At 42.0% G+C, this 19,816-nt stretch overlaps 1 long non-coding RNA gene across 2 annotated transcripts in view; it reads right to left on the bottom strand.

Annotated features, from left to right (window-relative positions):
* The window catches only part of LOC109447651 (uncharacterized), a 225,395-nt gene that overhangs the window by 108,727 nt on the left and 96,852 nt on the right, over nt 1–19,816 (bottom strand). Inside the window, exon 5 of one of the 2 annotated variants that reach the window (XR_012494741.1) lies at nt 8,899–9,010. The exons of the other annotated variant lie outside the window; for it this stretch is intronic. This is a non-coding gene — a long non-coding RNA (uncharacterized LOC109447651). The remainder of the gene's footprint in view (nt 1–8,898; nt 9,011–19,816) is intronic. 2 annotated transcript variants of the gene reach the window in all.

Raw genomic sequence — 19,816 nt, 5'->3', positions numbered from 1 at the left:
TGTGCCAGGAGAAAAACGTACTGGGTTTGAGTCCTGTTTTCATCATTTACTATCTGTATGTTCCTGGGTATGTCATTTGTCTACTCTGAGACTCTATTTCCTTTACCATCAAGTGGGACAACTTTATGTCATATTTGCCTCATAGTCTTACCATAAGGACTGAGTGTTTCCATTTGCCAGACACCTGCTTTGTACCAGAGTGGGCATTACTGGTGAGAGGGATTTGAAGGAATACAGATTTGAACTGGACTCAGTTCCAACCCTAGGGAACTCACTGGGCAACCAATGTACAGGAATGTGCTCTGTAAACTGAAGAGCACTTCACAAAGAAAAGCCATTTCCATTTCCTGTTGTACAACCTGTTACTATCCTCTATATTTTTCCTTGATTTTGCCTTGCTCTTGTTCTCCTAGACCATTTTAGTCTACTCCATCTTGGTCCCAGTTTCTTTCTTTGAACTCACTTCTAAGTTATGACTTCTAAATGAGCTTCCCTGGCAAGCAGAGAAGTTCCCAGTTTCTCTTCCAGGTTAATCTTTATTGAACTTGACCCCTGGAAAGGACAGCCCTGCTACTTTGAGACTCTCTGCCAGCTCCAGGATAGATTCTCACACAAGCGCTTTTGCAGAAGTAGCCTCTATCCAGGCTACTGGTAAAGGGCCAGAAAGAAGCAGCCACATGCCCAAGGGGCCTGTAAATGATGAGATCCAGAAAGGAGATCCATTACTTCAACAGATGAGTCTCCAAACTGTCCCAGTGACTGTCGCAGAAACTTCCTGCACTGTCTTTTAAAATTTACATTAGTTTGAGGGGGGTTTTGTTCTGTATAAACAAATGATCTTTGACATTCTCTCCCAGATGAGCATGGCCTTAGGATATAGGCCCCAGGCTGGCTTGCAATGTTCCAAATGTCTGGATTTAGCCCAGCAATAAGCCATGTGTCTGTGTGCTGCCACCATTTTTTTAAAATGGAAAACACAGGGAAAAGAAGAAGGCATTAAGGCAACAAAAGCAAAAATGAACAAGTGGGACTACATCAAACTACAAAGCTTCTGCACAGTAAAGGGAACCATCAACAAAATTAAAAGGCAACCAACCTACCAAATGGAAGAAAATATTTGCAAATTACATATCTGATAAGGGGTTAATATTCAAAATATATAAAGAACTCATACAACTCAATTGCAAAAAACAAACAATCCAATTTAAAAATGGGCAGAGGATCCGAATAGACATTTTTTCACAGAAGACATACAGATGGCGACAAGTACATGAAAAGATGCTCAGTATCACTAGTCATCAAGGAAATGCAAATCAGAACGACAATGAGATATCACCTCATGCCTATTATCCAAAAGATAAGGAATAACAAATATTAGTGAGGATGTGGAGGAAAGGGAAGCCTTGTGCACTGTTGGTGGGACTGTAAACTGCAGCCACTGTGGACAACAGTGTGGGGTTTCCTCGAAACATTAAAAATAGAACTACCATACAATCCAGAAATTCCACTTCTGGGTATTTACCTAAAGAAATGAAAACAGTGACTTGTTGCACCCCCCGTGTTTATTGCACCATCATTTACAATAGCCAAGATGTGGAAGCAACCCAAGTGACCATCCATGGATGAATGGATAAAGAAATTGTGGTATACATACACAATAGAGTACTATTCAGCCATGAAAAAGAAGGAATCTTATCATTTGTGACAACATGGATGGACCTTGAGGGCATTAAGCTAAGTGAAATAAGACAAACAGAGAAAGAGAAATATTGTATGATATCACTTACATATGGAATCTAAAAGAAACAAACAGAGCTCATGGATACAGAGACCAGACTGGTGGTTGCAGGAAGCCAGCTGGGGGGAAGGCAAAATGGGTGAAGGGGGTAAAAAATTACAAACTTCCAGTTACAAAGTAAATAAATCATAGGGTTGTCATGTACAGAATGGTGATTAATAATACTATATTGTATACTTGAAAGTTGCTAAGAGAGTAAATCTTAAAAGCTTTTATCACAAGAAAATAAATTTGTAACCATTTGTGGTGATGTATGTTAACTAGGGTTATTGTGATCATTTCACAACATATACAAATATTAAATCATTATGTTGTATATCTGAAACTAAGATACTGTTTTATGTCAATTATATCTAAATTTAAAAAAACAAAATAAATTTAAAAAGAAGCTATTGAAGCGATTACCCAGTATAAACACAATCAACCAGTGTAAAGCAGCAGCTGAACCAGTGTCAACAACGTTACCGTGTGTCAAAAACATTTAACAACAACTCCGTCAAAACCCAAATCCACATTTTTATTATACAAGATACCCCGCTAGTAGGCCCTGGGACTTGCCGTTTGCCTTGGTGTCCTGGTATCACACTCCACTCTGTCATTCAGTAGTAACGGCGTGAAGCATTGGACATCTGCAGCAGCCGAGAGGCTCCACTGTGCCCATCCTCTCCCACCTCTTATGTGAACTCACTCAGCAGCTGCAAGCTGGTGTCACCATTCATTCATCTTTTTAGTTCACAGATAACTATTTAATGTCTACTGGATGGCAGCTAGGCACTGAAGATGCAAGGGAGAAAGAAACAAAATCTGTAGTCTCAAGAGCTCTCTGGAAGGCCAAGGAAACCTATCTTTTCATGAATAATCACAACACCGTGTGACAAATGCAGCCCTAAAAATGTGATCAAGATGGAGAGCTAACACAAGCATGGGAGTGACCAACAACATTAGGGAGGATGACAGGAAAGACTTTCTAGAACAAGCTGAGTTTTAAAAACTCAGTACGAGTTTGTTAGGCAAATAGGGTGAAGTTAGAGAAGGAGAAAGAAGAACATTTGAGGAAGAAGGAATAGAGCATCACCCAGGACCACAATCCTTCAACCTCTGCCCCTGACCCTCAGGATCACCTACCACCCAGGTCCCTGTGACCACCATGTTCTCCTTGCAAAAATGGGTCCCTTGGACAGCACCAGAACCAGCCACAGCTTCTGCTTCTGCAGACTCAGTGTTTCAGATCCTTGGCTAAATGTATAGAGCCCAGCAGTCCCTGCAACTCCATGCCTTTCTCCCGACCTTGTCCTGATTTATTCCTCTTCTCCTGGTCCTTTGGTTGAGATCCCAACTCATGCTGTTTCCAAATTCACCTGAGTTATGACCCTGAGGATGCAGTGACTGTTTCGTGCCTTGAGGTGGGGCCTGGAAGTAAACTAAGCCCTGGTGGATGACAAGATTTCAGTGGGTGGCAGAGAGAAAAATTTCAGGGTGGGTGTGGAGAGAAGGTGAGCCTGCCTTTGGCCCCGTGAGGGAGTGGTGTATTCCTCACTGAGCAGATGAGGGAAAACCTAAGAGAGGGATATTTACATTGGAAAAGACACTATTTCAAACAGAAACTCCCCGAGCAACCCACACCAAGGGCACGGTGTATCCAAACAGTCCTGAGAGTGAGACCTTGTCCCACTCTGGGTCTGAGTTGAGCGACATTCTAAAGCTCCGATTTGTCCTAAGTGAACCAATGTGCAGAACTAACGAGGTCATCAATTTTTCTTCCAGCTAATGAACTCGTCAGGAAGGGTGTGATGCGGGAAGATGATGAGATGAGCAACCAAACCTTATTAAATAGTTTCATCTTCATCAAAGAATCAGACAGTGCTGAAGCCCCATTATTCACTGGAAGTGGATAATTACACAAAGGGGCTGCCATTAGGGCCACCCCTCCCCTCACCCAACTGGCTCTACTCCTTTGGGTATAGGAAGTGTGTAGGACCTGGGAACGGGCACTCATTTAATTCAACAACTATTTGTGGGCAGCTTGCTCTATGCCAGGTGTGGGCCAAGAACAAAGGATGGAGACAAATAAGATCTCATCCTTGCCTTTAAGTAGTCCATGGTTAATCTAGCCTGGAACAACTACTAACTGAAATTGCTATGAAAGATGCTCTCTCAGCACTGCAAACCAAGCGCTGCAGGGAGAGAGGGAAGTGGGAGAGGGGAGGGAACCAGGAAGTCTTCTCATAGGTGGTCACCCTTGAGCTGGGCTTTGAAGATGAGCAGAATTTCATCATGGAAGAACGAAAGGAACTGGAAAAATGTACCAGGCAGCGAGATGAGTTTAAGTAAAGATACAGTGGTAGGAAAGATCCACCTTGTTTGGAGAAATAGCTCTTTCTTCCTTAGCTTCATAGATGGAAAGCTATCCAAAACCATTCAGACAGGTTTAAACAGAAAATTGTTAGTTCTTCTCAAATAACCTAGTCATCCCTAGACTTTGTGGTATTGTGATCTTGTTGGATGGATTTCATGAGAGCTTTTCTACTCACATTCTCCAAATTCTGTCAGTTACTTAGTTCCTTTAAAAATTCGTATTAAAATTTTTATTTTGAAGAATTTTATGATCATGTTCTCCCATATGAGATGTTCTGAAATTATATAAGACCAAAGATTGGCCCAATAACTTTACATCGGACTTTACAAGAGTTTTGCAACCAAAGACTAGTAACAAGACATTTTGCATGACCCTGATCAAACTGTGGAACTGGACTGTGCATTTTATGATGTGATCCTTGTTTGCACTTGGAATTAAATGTACTCTTATCTGTGAATTAGTTCAGGGGAAGCTAAGCTGCTATAGTGAAGAGACCTAAAGTTCCAGGAACCACACGAATATAGAAGTTTATCTTTCTCACGCAACAGTACTGAGGTGGCAGCCCTGTTCAGGATGACCATCCAAGAACTCAATTTCTTCGAATTTGTCGCTTTCCCATTTCTAGGGCATTGTCACCACCTGCACAATTGCAGTCCAGGTTTCAGGGGAAGGGGAAGAGAAACGTGGAGAAGAACATAAGGCCCCAGAGCAAAAGTGACAAACATCATAATAACTCACAGCCCATTAGCGAACACTTAGCCACATGGCCACACTTAACTGTAAAGGAGGCTGGGCAGTCATGACTAGGTGATAGCCAACTCATCACTATGGAAGAAGGAGGTAATGGGTTTTGGAGGACAGGTAGCAGTACCCACCATCGTCCACACTTCTGTGTGCACCCTCATCGTCCCCCATACTGCCTTCTAGAGCTAGGAGGAAGATTACTACAAGTTCCATCTCACTCCAAGCCCAGGATCTCTCTCTGTGAGATACAGTCCTCACAGGACCAGATTTGGTCTCTCAAGTCTAGCAACCTATAAACTAAAGACGTGTTATCTGTCCCACCTCCCATAGGCAGTGGTGGAGCAGAATCAGGACAACCACTATAGCATGCAAAACACAGAGCAGCTATTGGCTGATAGCAATGATTAAATCCTACTGGGAAAAAATGAAAAGCCAACCTTCCCTGACATGGAGGATATTCTCTGGTGAGATCCTGGATATGTTCACCAAGAAAAACGTATTTCTCTTCCTATGCAGCCTATGGCTTCATCCTCTAAAAAGTCCCGCCTTATCCTTCATCCTCCGTGGCCACATTGGAAGTAGGTTTGGAACATGCCTTTACCGGTGGTCAAACACCTTTCACAGCTACTCCTTGCTGGTTCAAATTTGGGACCCTAAGGCCTGCTTGAGGCTGGAACCACCACGTTTTTACAGTAGACGCTTCTGGCTTCTTTGACAATACTTAAAATTTAGTAAGCTTTGTGGCTTCTAGTTAGTTTCATGTACCAGTAACCAACCCAAAGGTGTTTTTAGACATAGTTTTTGAGTCAACTTGACCTCTCCCCCTTTCTTCTCTCTCTCCCTCTCCCTGTCTCTCTTGTTCTCTAATGGGCTCTTGTGTGTCTCACTCTCTCCATACGTAGTGACTAGTCTGAGGGCACCTGAAACAAAGTGCATAGGTGAGAAGGCAGCACCTTTAGTTTTATCTTTGCCAAAGTCTGAGCACCTACAATTTTATCTCCTGCTATTTGGGGTAAGGTAGCTATTGTTCCAACTTCTGAGGCTTCCAGTTTCTGGGCATTCTTAATTCTCTTTCATCTCCACTTGCACCCTTGCTTAAAAATAATCTTTCTTGTAATATTTGCTAAAAGCCAAGATAATACACATTGACATTCTGGCTCTTTCCAACCTGTTTCTCTGGAGCTATAGAGTTGGTTGTTATACAGCCTGCCTTCAAATTATAATGACAGAACATTACGAAATATTTTGCCATGGCATAATAAAGGTCACAAACTTTCTAGCCTGAAATATCTGTTTCCTCACCATCTACCATCCGACAGCTAAGCCAAGTTTATGTAGTTTAGGTTTGGGTTATGGTATCACTACACCTATGGCACCAACTTCAACATTATTAGGTTTAAGCTAAGCTGTTATAACAAAAGATTGAAAGAGGAAGTGGCTTCAAAAATACAACCCTTTGTTTTTCTTTCCATAACAGTTCTGAGAAGAATGGTCTCTCCTCCTTGAAGTCACAAAGGAACCAAGGTTCCTTTTAAGTTCTAGCTCTAGCATCCTTTAGGGTACTGTCATTACATGCATGAGTGAAGATTGGTCTCAGCCATGTTCAGGTTCCAGCCATCGGGAGGGAGAAAGAGACTCCAGAGGAGACTTATCTAGTTAATGATTTATGTCCCAGATAGAGAAAAGGCCCATATCCATTCGGCTCACATTTTATTGGCAAGAAGAATGTCACATGACTAAAGTTAACTGCAAGCGAGGCTGGGAAATGTAGTGTAGCTAAGACTGACTACAAGTGTAATACCACAGAAGAAGGGGAGAATGTATTTAGGTGTACAGCTGACAGTCTCTGCAACACTGCCTAAGATTGTAAAGGTGTAATTTGTGGACCATTTTGTATTATAATTTCCGATTAAGCTCTAGGAAATTCATAATAGACTTCAAACCTCTTTGTTTGACTCACCACTATAATCTTAATTCAGCAGCATGCAGTACCCATTGAATGAATGGCAACTGACGAGAAAGGAACGATAATTAAACGCAGTAGTCTCTCACCACCTTAAACTATAACCAATAAATAAATCTGTGCCTTCACAGGAATAGAAACTTACTCCATCAGAAACAAATACTCCCATGGAATCCAGGCAAACCTGTGCAGAACTCCAAATTTCCATCGAATGCAGTTTGAAACCCTCAAAACTATTGACAGGACAGAGTTGACGGCTTATCAAGAATTCACTCTGTGATTTAGATTCATGAACAAATCTCCACTTCTGCAAATAGAACAGAACTAGCAGCTTTTCAGCTGTGAATTGGGAGAGTTAGAAGTTTTCATGGGAGTGTAATATTTTGCAAGTACACCACCCCGTCCCCCTTTGCCTGTAAGACATTCTCCAGCTGCCCTACCATGGCGGCAAGGCTCTTTACAACGTAGCCCCTGTCTAACTTTCCATCTCAACTCCAACCTTTCTTTCTGCCATGCTCCCTGAACCACTTGCTATTTTTTTGAGCATACCATAACCTTTCACACCTTTATACCTGTGCAGGTGCTGTTTTTTCCTCTTCACCTGGAATGCCTTTCTCCTTTATTTCTGCCTACATGAACTCTTCCCTTCTTAACAGTTACCATGTCCATCAAATCTTTCCTGATCCTTCTAACTACATGTACTTTATTCCCCCACAGCTCCTTGCTTTACATCCCCCCCTTGTAGTTTTTGCTTGCTTCCTTGAAGAACTCCACTACTAGACTTTAAGCTCTCCTGGGATAGGGACGGCATCTCCGTCACCTCTTCATTCCTGCCATGTCTAGCCTAGTATCCTGAGGTAGTGGGGGCTCAAAAGTGTCTTGAATTAGTTCTCTACTCAGAAGTGTTGAGACACTATATATTAATTAAAATTCAGTCCCCTTTAGGGAAGAGAAAACTTTTCCTTAAATGCCTATGTGGTCAGTAACTGATGGACATTCATGGTGTGATTTCAGACTTAGCAGCAAGGCATTGCCTCCCACACATAAATGTATTCAACTACTCATGTAACAATATTCTTTAAACAGCTCCCATAATAGGTACTAGGAATCCAATATTGAACAAGACAGGCTGGGCCCTTTTCCTGGAGGAGCTCACAGTGTACTCCATCAGAGCGCTACCAAATCCATTATCAACTACAGACACTAACTGAGAGCCCATTATGCACAGGGCATGGGGGCGGTGCTAGGTTGTGGAGGGGGGAGCATCCAGAGATGGGTCATGCACAGAGTCAGTATCTATCTGTTGAGGAGACAGGACATATATTAAAAAAACAAAACTAATAAGCACCATATGTTCTTTACCAACCAGGAAATCAGTCGTGGTCAGTAGGTCTTTGGAGGCAGGATTGCTATTTAAGGGCGGGTAAGTTTGAAAGACCTCATGGAAGTAAAGGGACATATTCTGGGCCTTGGCAAGTGGCCAGGGCTTGGTACATGGAGAAGATTGAATAAGGGCTTTCCAGGAAGTGAGAGAAGAATATGCAGTGAGTTTAAGAAAAACAAATCAACTTGACAGGAGCAAAGCATTCACCCATCCTTTTTGTATTAATCCAGCACTCAAAGGGCAAAGCCCTAGCGAGGGGCTGGGAGGTCATCACACAGGTATAAGGTGTGGCCCCTGAGCCAGAGGAGTTACAGGCTAGACCTACTGTGCAAAAACATCCAGCAATCAAGGCAGTATTTCATCTCTTATGTCATCCCATTCTCTGCTTTGACTTAAATAAGGGTCGAGAGCGTTGTCTCCAGGAGACCACTATTAAGAAGCATTTTGCTTCCTGGTGATACGGGGAGGGTACTGAGGAAGCTGGTGGCACCCAGCTGATTACTTTTTCCCCTTAGCCAGCTAATGCCGTGGTAGATATTAAATGGTGATGTTCATTAGAGATAGCGAATCTAGCTGGATAATCAGAGTCTGGCAAGTTGGATGGAGACCCCAAACTGTGCTCTTCCCCCTCCTCACTCCCTAGAAATACTCACCATCTCTTCCCCTCCTTCCTTCTCACATAGCTCTTTCCATGCTCCTTTTCTACTTAACCGCGACTCACATAACTTATAAAGAAGAGGCACTCTAGGGGCATTTCTTAGAGCACTGCCAAAAAAAGAAAAGAAAAGAAAAGAAAACGTCAGATGAAATAATGAGTCACCTTAGTCCTGAAACATCTCCTTCAAGGAGAAAAAATGTAATCGACACCTCAGTAAGATGGAAACTCTGACACGCTCGTACATAGAAAAACATGTCCCCCCACTTTGTCTTCCCTCTTACCCTCGCTGCCTCTGCCGCCTCTACCTGGGCAGAGCCAATTTTTTGCCTGAGGGGGCATTTTCAGTTTGGTGAATATACCAAATAAATTTCATATAAGTTAGGAACCTATAAAGCTCTGATAATTTTCCTTGACTCTTTCTTTTCCTATTCAAATACAATTGGTTATTCCACAAGGAATCCACTGTAGTTCTAACTTTTGATCAGAATTATTTTAGAATAACATACATTCTTACAAATGCCCTGTCCGGAAGACATCATTTTCTTGATAAGCCCTTTGACTCTCTTTTTGCAAGTCTGGCAGCATAGTATCTTGGCTTTATAATATGAAGCTCTCGCCGTTAGGGACTGAGCCAAGATCACCAAACTATTTCCCATACATCTTTTAGTTGAGCTTTGAATCACAAAAGTAGTAGAAGGCCCAGCATGATATCGCCTCTGAAATGAGCAATCCCTTAATTAAACAGAAGTAAATAGAGGTTACAATGTGTGCCTTAATTAAATAGATGTAAATGCCCAATCTCTCTGCTTTCCACACACATCAATTTTGCTTCGTCTCATTTTCCTGTTTGCCCAGTGGAAATGGAAATTCTGAGGCTCTATTTTGGTCAAAATCTCCTGAGTGTGCCTGCCAGGCTGGGTGCTCAATCATGAATATTTACCTCCTGGTTTATAGAAATCCGTAGCTTGTGTCTACTCTCCCTTCCTTTGGTATCTGTGGGCTTGCTGATTGCTGTCAGCCTGACATTACTGGATCATCACAGAGAACCAGTCCTGCCTTTGCCCAACAAAGCATCGTGACTCCTACCTTGGGGAAAATATACCTGGAGGCATGAGATGAGGGGTGTGGTATGGGAAAGGCATCTAACAAAAAGTGAGCCCTCTGTGACAGGTGGCACTGGGTGTCCCTCAGAGTTACAGTGCTTCATGCTTGCTGCCCTTCTTTACACCCAGTCTCAAGTCTAGGCAGATTCCTTCTGGGGACTGGGAATATAACTTGTAGAATCTGTGATGCTTAATTTTATGTGTCAACTTGGCCAGACTATGGTGCCCAGTTGTTCCATCAAACACTAGTCTCGATGTTGCTACCGAGGTATTGGGTAGTTGGTTTTAAATAAAGGAGATTATGCTCCATAATGTAGGTGGGTCTCATCCAATCAAGTGAAGACCTTAAGAGCAAAAACTGACATTTCCTGGAGAAGAAGGAATTCTGCCTCAAGACTGTAACACGGAAGTCCTGAGTTTCTAGCCTGATGGCCTCTACTACATATTTCAGACTTGCCAGATGCTACAATCCCATAGGCCAATTCCTTAGCATACATCTATGTATACATACATCCTATTGATTTTGTTTCTCTGGAGAAGCCTGATACAGAATCTGTCTGAATACGATGAGAATATCCTATTTCCTATTTAGAAAGAATGGCGCCACCCAATCCCAGCTCAAAGCAAGCTAACTGATAGCGCCCCTTGAATAGCTACGGTGAAAACAGGAGAGAATTGGGTCCACACCACTTAAAGTGGTGACCATGTTTAGCTGGCTCTCATCTCCTTGCTAGTTCTGGCGAGGCCAGCAACTTGCCATCCATGAATTGGATGGTGATCAGAGGACAGCAGTGGGTTAACAACACTTTAACTGAGTCAAACTGTTAATTGGAATAGAATCCATCTCAATTTATTCGTAGAAACAGTTCTGCTTTTCTGAGGCATTAGGAATAAATTGAGGTGGATCCTGTTCCAATTAGAATCTATGATTAAGGCCATCATTTCAGGAGGACAAGCTAAGCAAAGCCATGCACATGTGAAAATCTGTATGACTGAGGGGTCTTAAATAAAAAGGTTACTTGCTGAGGAGAAAGTCATAACGACCCAGTCTCCCTGGTGATTTCTCCCCAGTCCCCAAATTTCCAGCAAAGTGACTGACATTTGAAGGTTAAGTTCAAGGAGTATTTTTCATTGAATTATAGGATTTCAAAGCTAGAAATCACCTCTTATAAATAAGGGAACTCAGCTCAGAGAGGAGAAATGCCTTGATCATCAGTGACAACAACCAGGAGAGGCTGTTTCTCCATCTTCCTTCAGAGGGATGGGTATACCCTTCACTTCAGCCTTTAGAGCAAAACGAGCCAAGGTCCAAACAACTGTCTTTGGGTGGCCTCTGCTTTGCTCTCTAAAGTCACCACGAACCTGGCTTTTAGGTCCAATTATAATATCTGAAGGGAAAATCATATGCATTAAGACCTACGTGTGCCAAGTAGTCCAATAATGTTCTATCAGATATTATCACAACATCTACTATTTGTCTAGCACTGTGCTAAGTACTTTACAATAAGTCTTTACAACAACCCTATGAGTAGGTCTTTTTTTAGAGAGAAGTAATTTACTGAAAGGCACACAGGGAGCACTGGCATAGCTAAGACATGAACCTGGGCAGTGTGGGGCCAGAATTGACACTCACCACTATGCTGTTCCAGGCCAGTTCTCACTTAACCTTCACACTTTTTATCATGGTGATATAATTGTCACCATTTTGCAGATTAGAAAACCAAGGCTCAGGAAAACTGAAGAACCAGTCTGAGATCAATGCATTAGCCATTTTGTGGGCAATCAGCCCCCAGGTACTATTGCTACACAACTCACCAGTATTCTGTCTTCTGATCAGCCTTCAGCCTCCTTTCTTCTCTCTTATTGCATGTGGCTTTGACACATTTTCTGAATTAGTGTTTGAATTCATGTTTCTGATGGATTAAACCAGTTCTTTTGTGGAGAGAATATGAGTATATGTTTGGGCCAATATCTTTATATGCTTCAATGCTGAAGAAAGCACACATGGCTCATTCCTACTTTAGTATTTCCCAAACTTCCTTGAAAACAATCGCCTTGTTCAATACAAACTCCCCGACCCCATCCCAGACTCAATCAAGCATTTCTAATCCCCATGGACCGACCTGGAAAATGCCATGATTCACAAGTATCCCCATGTGATGTGGCTTCTCCAGGAAATTTGGAAATGCTAGATAAAACTGACCTTTTGCTACTTCTTCCAGCCCCCAAATTAAATGGCAGCACTATGTCAAACAGACCTGGCTTTGACTATACAGGCTTTACATCAAACACACTTGATTTGGTCCCTGCTCTATCACTTATCAACTACAGTAAGTCCTCACTTAACATCATCATCATCATCATCATCATCCATAGGTTCTGTGACTTTAAGCGAAATGATGTATAGCAAAACCAATTTTACCATAGACTAATTGATTCACAAGAGTTACTGTTCCTAAGACATCTCATCAACATGATAATGAAAAAGACATTGAATGAAACGATGTTATTCAGAGGACCAGCTGTATACATCCTCAGACAGGTTATTTAACCTTTTGATACCTTAGTATTCTTTTCTGTGTAAAGAATTGGCTAGCTACAAGATCCAGTTGGTGGGACAGGGCATGGGGGTCTTTAGGTACCCGTGAAATCTTACCACACACGCACACCTTAGGGAACAGGTGAAGCAATGAAGGTACTCCTGAGCTCCAAGTTGCATGGGCTCCCATTTCTCCCCGAGGCACAGGGTGCACCTGTCTTAGCCTATTACATTGACCACAGTTTCTATGAGAACTTAAAAAGCTCCCAGAGGTGCCAAAAAGCAGAGAGTTGGAAGGAATGTCTACTCATGGCTCGGCTGGCCCCTCTTGAGAGCAGTGAGGTCCTGAGGTCTGAGCCTTTCCAGCAGGTCTCAGGTCTGGCTCAGTCTGAAGTGCCACCTCTGAGTTAGATCAAGCCCAAACCCGAGCCCACAGCTGTAAGGAGAATGAAGGCAGAGATGCACCCATTCATTCACTTCCATACATGTTTTAATTTAGTCCCTGTGGTGGACTAGACCCTGTGCTAACCCTCTGGATATCTGGGCCTGCCCTTCAGGAGTTTAGTGCCTAACAGGCAAGACAGAGGTACAAGCAAAAGTCATACAGTGTAGGTGTGTCGGGGGGGGGCGGGTGAGTATAACAAGGGATGACCTCAGCGTGCCTCAAAAAGTCAATTCCAATTCCGTTCTGAATCTTCAACACAACCCACAAGGGACTGAGTCACTTGGCCCTTGCTGATACCCACCAGCTTCATTGCACTCCCCCATCCCACTTGCCAACTGCACGCCAGCCACTCGGGCTTCTCAGCTGTTCAGTGAACAGACCAACTTTTTTTCAGGCTTAGGACCAGGCTTTGTCCCCAACCCTGCCCCTCCTATTATCTGGACTTAACTGTCCCTTCTGCAGGGAGTTCACCCTATTCCCCAAACCAGCAGACTCCCAGTCACATTGATCTTTGTAGCCACCACACCAACACTGCACCTGGTGTATGTGGTACCAGAACCACAGATTTTTTTCTTTTTCTTTTTTTGGCTGAATAATGAATAAGGTGCCACTGACCCCCTCCTTTCTCTTGCCCCATATATCCAGGCAATAAACATGTACACATCTCTGCCATCATTAAAAGTTTTCTATCTGCTCCAAGATGCCAACCTTTTGCGGCAAAAATCTCACCAGTGTGGTACTGACAAAGGACAGACATATATAGACCAATGGAATAGAATACAGAGCCAAGAAATAAACCCTAAGATACCGTGTTTCCTCGAAAATAAGACCTAGCCAGACAATCAGCTCTAATGTGTCTTTTGGAGCAAAAATTAATAAGACCAGGTAATATATTATATTATATTATATTAGATGCAGTCTTATATTATAGTAAAATAAGACCGGGTCTTATATTAATTTTTGATATGACATTGAAGATTTTTTGGACTCAAATTCTTATTTTGGGGTTGGGTTGCCTCCCCCTGATAGAAATAATAAAGCACCACTTTAATGGGAGAAACAGTCCCAGTTTTGTTTTTTGTTTTTACTGATTGTGGTGGTGTTTGTAACAGCATACTCGCTGAGGAGCTGGAGTCAATCGTGGAATTTTGTGAGATTATTAAACCCAAACAGTGTTAAAAATTATATAAATGTACAATGTTATATTAAAAGCAAAGGTAGTTAATGTGCAAAACCTACCCCTTCCTGTTTATTTTACATTTTATTGCTATCTATGCTCTTTTTATTTATTTCCATCTATTGTATCTGTGTGGTGGTAGATGCCCTATGTAACCGTGTGCCACTTTCTCTCTTCCCAACTTTGCATTTAGTGACTTCGTGTCAGGAGCTTGAAATCGACATGGTGGGAGCATTTACCAAGGAAATCAGTAAACACTACAAACCAGGGCTTATTATTTTTTTAGGGAGCTGGTTGGTAAGCACTTACCAGTACCCCACTGCCACTACCCAAAGACAAACGAGCTCATTCCTTGATGCCCAGAAGTTTATAGTATAATCCAATGGCAGGCAGACACGCACACACACACGAGTTAAGCATGATGCAAGGCAGAATAACATGCATTAAACAGAGCAATGGACAGCAGCCAGGAAGGGGGTGGGTAGGATGTGACTCATTCACCTTCAGATGTGGGACATAAGATCTGATTCTGATAAGATCTGATAAGAAAAGATTCATACAAGAGACCCAGAACATCTGCTTTGCCACCTAACTAATTTTTTGGATCCTTATTAATTATTCAGAAAGGTCTTTATATAGGTACCAAGTTTCAGCCTGCGATCAATTCATACCCTCCCTCACCTTAAGGTGAGCTGCTCAGCTTCTCCCTCTGTCAGACAGAGATCAATACGTACAGGTCAGACTGTTTGAATATATCACAGCGCTTGGATTACTTCCAAAGGTGGGTGCTGAGAACCAGACATTCAGTGGGGTGAGTAATCATTTGGCCTGTTCATTACTGAAACGCAGTAAAGTGTGTATTGATTTTTCCCCAAGATTTACCAATCTGAAGCAGTAGACCCCAGAACCAAGATAAAATATTAATAATATTAAAAATGTACAGGACTCATTTTTGTGATTATAAAGGCCAAGAAACTGTTAAACATTTTACAAGAAGGACAGGGAGCTCTAAGCCAATCAAGCTGCTAGTAGTGACATTCACAGTGACCTCTGAGCCTTAGGTCAAAGAGAGGACTCTCGGTTTTGTTTCCTACCACAACCTTAATGGGGCTGTCACAGGCTGCTTTGTTAAATTTTAAACAATTTTATCCCAATTTAACCTATATATTTGTTTGTAGTTCTTGTTTAAGAGGAAAAGGTCAGCCATTTTCCGCTTTTAAATTATATCTACACACCTAGGTGTACACATAAGAATGAATCGGGAGTGAAAGTTAAAGATATTAAGGGGCAACTGAAGAGTAGGAGGAAAAGGAAAGGAGGGAGGGCAGAGGGAGGAAAAGAAAGGAAGAGAGTGAGGAAGGAGACGCGGGGCAAGGAATGGAAAGGGACTGAAATAGTGCAAGAGAGTTGCAGGATGAGAGGAATTTCTGAAAGGAAAGGAGGAGAGACAAAGAAAGAGGAGGGGGCAAAAAAAAAAAAAAGGTAAAGGAAGGGGAAAAGGAAAGAGGGAGGAGAGGAGAAAGGTGGCAAAGAGAGAAGCCGGTAGGGAGGGGAGCAGTGAACTCAGGTTTGGTAGGAACACTGGTCTAGGTCTGAAACCCAGCTCTTTTAACGGCATCAATTACTGCTCCAACCTCAGCCTCAGTTTCCACATCTGTAAAATGGGGATAAGAAAAACTACGCTGAAGGGATTATCCGGGAATTAGGTGAGCACAGATGTGTAAAGAGCAGTCCCTGGGGGTCCTCTCAGTAAATGTGGATGCCAGGGTGTCTGGTGCGGGTGTGGTTTATGATCGCTCTCAGTTTCTCCACCCAAGCATCCGCCCATCTTAAAAGATAGCACCCTGCACGGTCACCAGGGCGGTTCCAGTGGAGAGCCAAGCGAGGTTTCCAGTTGTTGCACCGGGCGGTTGTCAGCGCACGGCAGGGGCGGAGGCGCAGGCAGCCACCAATGAACTTTCCACAAAGACAGTTTGCTTCACGCCGATCTCAATCCATAACCTTTACTGGTCTCTGTAGAGTCATTACGACCATTAGGCTGTGGACTCAGCACTGCTTTAGCTCTTAAGTTAATACAACCGAGACTTTTTTACTTTCCTATTGGGAAGGAACATGTGCAATTTTAGTGATTTCTTAGATCATTCCATAAGTAAATCAAATATTCTTTCAAGCCCAGTTATCAAAATTGTGTCCTTTGATACCGTGTCTTCCGTCAAACTACAGTAATCCAGATCAACACATTTTAAACCTCTGCTAGCTCCTAATATCATCCCTACTAGATAGAGTAATTAAATTTGTACTTTTTTTACAAGTCGTACTCAATAAATCTGAATAAATTAACAACGCATTACTAAGACTGCTACATTAAATTTGCATAGTGCATTTAATGAATATGCAACTGCAAGTGAAAAGGTCTGCTACTGCGAACCTTCTACATTAGCATAACTACTTCCAGCATGTTTCTTAAATAATGCACTCATTTGCACATCACTGACTTGGCTAATTCTAACTTCAGTCAGGGTAGCCTTGTAATTAAGACTCTTGCTTTAATTTTTAATGAAGTTTATGTTACATCAATCCTGACAGTAATGAGGGGACATGGAAACAAAAAGGCTGCTAATAATTAAATTCACAAACCAGTTTGAGGGATAATAATTCCTGAGGAGAAATTACATGACTAATTATTAATTAAATATTCATACTATTGCACAGCCATCTCACTTAACTGCTCTTCTTGTTGGTAATAATATTGAGATGTGGATGCCTTTTGCCAACCATTCTGAGTTTAGGGTCTCTGGTTAATTTTAGTGCACCATTAATCAATATGACACAAAAAATAAAATTGTTTTAATTGGTATCATTTTATTGTGTCTAAATATTACTACAGTTGGTTTAGTTTGTGGAGAATTAATCTAGTTAGTCGGTGCCTGTTTTATGGAAACATAAATCTAGTTTATATCCATAAACATCTAATGGCAGGACAACTTGACCTTTTTTTTGTAACATTACTGTTTACAGATAATTACACCAACTCTTTAAAAGGTTATTTAATAGCTTTGCATTCATTACAGTAAAATGAAAAACATGCAATATTATTTAACTCCAGCCTGTTCTGAGGAGGTCTCTAAGACCCCCATTTACCCCTGCTGAAAAGTAAGCAATATTAATGTGTGGGTTTTTAGGAAATATATGAGAGCTTTCCTGAATGTGTACAAACAGATTTACAGTTTGGGTCTGGATCTTCGAATGTTTAATTCATAATAGAGATGGGGTCCAGGAAGAAAGAAAAATCTTTCCCATTATCATCACTTTCCATTGCAGGAAAACATGAGGATGGAGGTTTTATGATTCTGGATATCAGAAGTGGCAACAATTTCCCTACAAAATCCAGTAAACAAACATTACAAAACCAGAGAAATTACTATGATGAAGCCTAATTGGCTGCAATATTTATTGCAGACATGCTGTCTTTTTTTTCTTTTCGTTTTCTAAGTGGTATTTAAGAATCTGCCTTTGTAACGAGAAAGTCCCCATCTGTGGGCTAGTTGAGCAAGGACAAAAAAAGATCTACGATATTTAAATGGATAACATTAATCATTAAATTAAAACATCATGACATTTGTTTAAAGCTCTGATAAATTCAGGACAAGATGCTTCATGGAGACTATTATGCATATTATAAAACTAAATAGACAGAGAAAAGGAATTTTTTATCCTGCAGGGGCATTTGGAAATTCTGGAACCAGGGCAAATATTTCATTTCACTTTTCTAATAATTCAAACTAGTTGATTCATCAAAGTGAACCAAGTTTATGACCATAAACCATGCAAGATTCCCCTCAGCTACTCTTGTCACTTTACTACAAACTGACAGGTTTGTAGGGCATTATTACTGGGCCTGATGTGTATCAATCGTTCCCTTTTACGAAACCTTAAAAATCTTTTTAACTTTTCTTTTTTATCTGCTCTCTTAAACTAACACCTGCAGGCAATTTGAAAAGACCACTCACTGTGAAATAGTGTATCAGCGTGGGTCAGCATAAAGATGTCACAATAAGTCCTGAGTCCCTGGTCCTGCTTTTTGATTCCTTCATTTGAGGAAATCCTTCTGTGTGAGAAACTCTACCTGAGAAGCAGAAAGTCTTCCAAAGAGGGTAAAGTGGAGACCACATTGCTGATCAAGCATGCTGGCAAAACTCTGGGGTAGTGTTTGTTCTGGAGGAGCCTGCAGCATCCTGCCTTGTTCTTTCATTGCCAGGTGCACGTTGTACCTGTCCCAGAAAAAGTAGGTGGAGGAAACAATCCAGCACCAAGGAGACCAGCTGACCGGAAGGACACTATCATCTCCTTTTTGGGAAGCGGCCAGAGGGCCAGAAAAGGGAGGGCTTGTAAACCAGACACACCCAGGTTCTAATCTCCCTTGGCCTTAGTGAATAACCTGAGTAACGTCATCTCTCTGAATCATAGCGCCCTGTTCTGAGTGGGGATGATCACGACTCTTTGGCAGGTTGTTGTGAGAATTTTTCACACATGCAAGTGCTTAGCTCTGTGCAGGGCTCATGAGAGACCACAGCAAAATGCCCGTGGATTGTTATCATTGTTATTTCTCCCAAGAAAGATTGTCAGAAATTCTACCATGGGAGAGTCACTCCTTGGAGATAAACACCACTGCCTCAAGCCTTCTTTTTTAAAATGTAAATCGTGTACCTTTAAAGGGATAGCAGATAAAGTCACCATTAGTCCCCAAAGCCTTTGAGTGAGTTAATGTACCAGCTCCTTTTTTTTTTCTTCCTGTTATAGGGGCAGATGAGGCAATACCACAGAGGTGAGTTAGAGCAGAAGAGTTAGAGGTGAGTCAGAGCAGGAGGGGAGTGCTGAAATGGAAAAAGAGGATAGAAAGGAGAGACAGAACTCCTGAGGAAAAAATGTTACGTAAGTCTGGGCTGTTTAATCACCAACGTAAAACATAAGGAACTCCAAGAAAAAAACAAAACCAACCCTGTGGATATGGATTTCAAAGTTCTTGAACTTTTAGTCCTGTAAAATAACTTTTTTACCCCTGTGAATTTGCCTTTTAAAATAACTACTAGGGTTATGATAACCATACATCCCAATTTTTCTAGAACAGCTTAATTTCAGCTCTTCTATCTCAGATCTGTTAGGTAGAAGTTAGAAAATGTAGGAGAGAGAGGATGGAGTGGGAGGGGGTCCATGGTGCCTACAGAAAAAACTCATAAATAGCTTTGATTAACTGCCTCCAGTCATGTAGCAGTTTTTACAGCAACAGATGACGAGAGGTGGTCTGGAGCAAGATAAGGATCTGAGTCAGCAGATCTCCACTCATCTTAGGAGGTCACCCCCTCCTGTGGAAGAGCATGCACCACCTTTTCCCACCAAATCAATGTGTAACTCCCTCACCCCACCTGGCAAACTGTAAGTCCTCGGGACAAGGGCCGACCTGCCCTGTCTTCCTCCCACCCCCCACCTCAGCTAGGGCTCTCCCACCTGGGTGAGGCCTGTTCTCTTCAATGAGAGCATATTACTAATAACCCTGCCTGCATACTACTCAGCTTGCTGACCTTTGATTCTTCACTGCCTCGGCAAGAAGAACCGAGACTCCCGTGACATATCTATTAAGACTTGGTTGGG

Source organism: Rhinolophus sinicus, linkage group LG03 (assembly GCF_036562045.2).
Source record: "Rhinolophus sinicus isolate RSC01 linkage group LG03, ASM3656204v1, whole genome shotgun sequence".
Taxonomy (NCBI): Eukaryota; Metazoa; Chordata; class Mammalia; order Chiroptera; family Rhinolophidae; genus Rhinolophus; species Rhinolophus sinicus.
The sequence above is the reverse complement of the archived record's forward strand: the minus strand, read 5'-3'. Positions and strand labels throughout refer to the sequence as shown.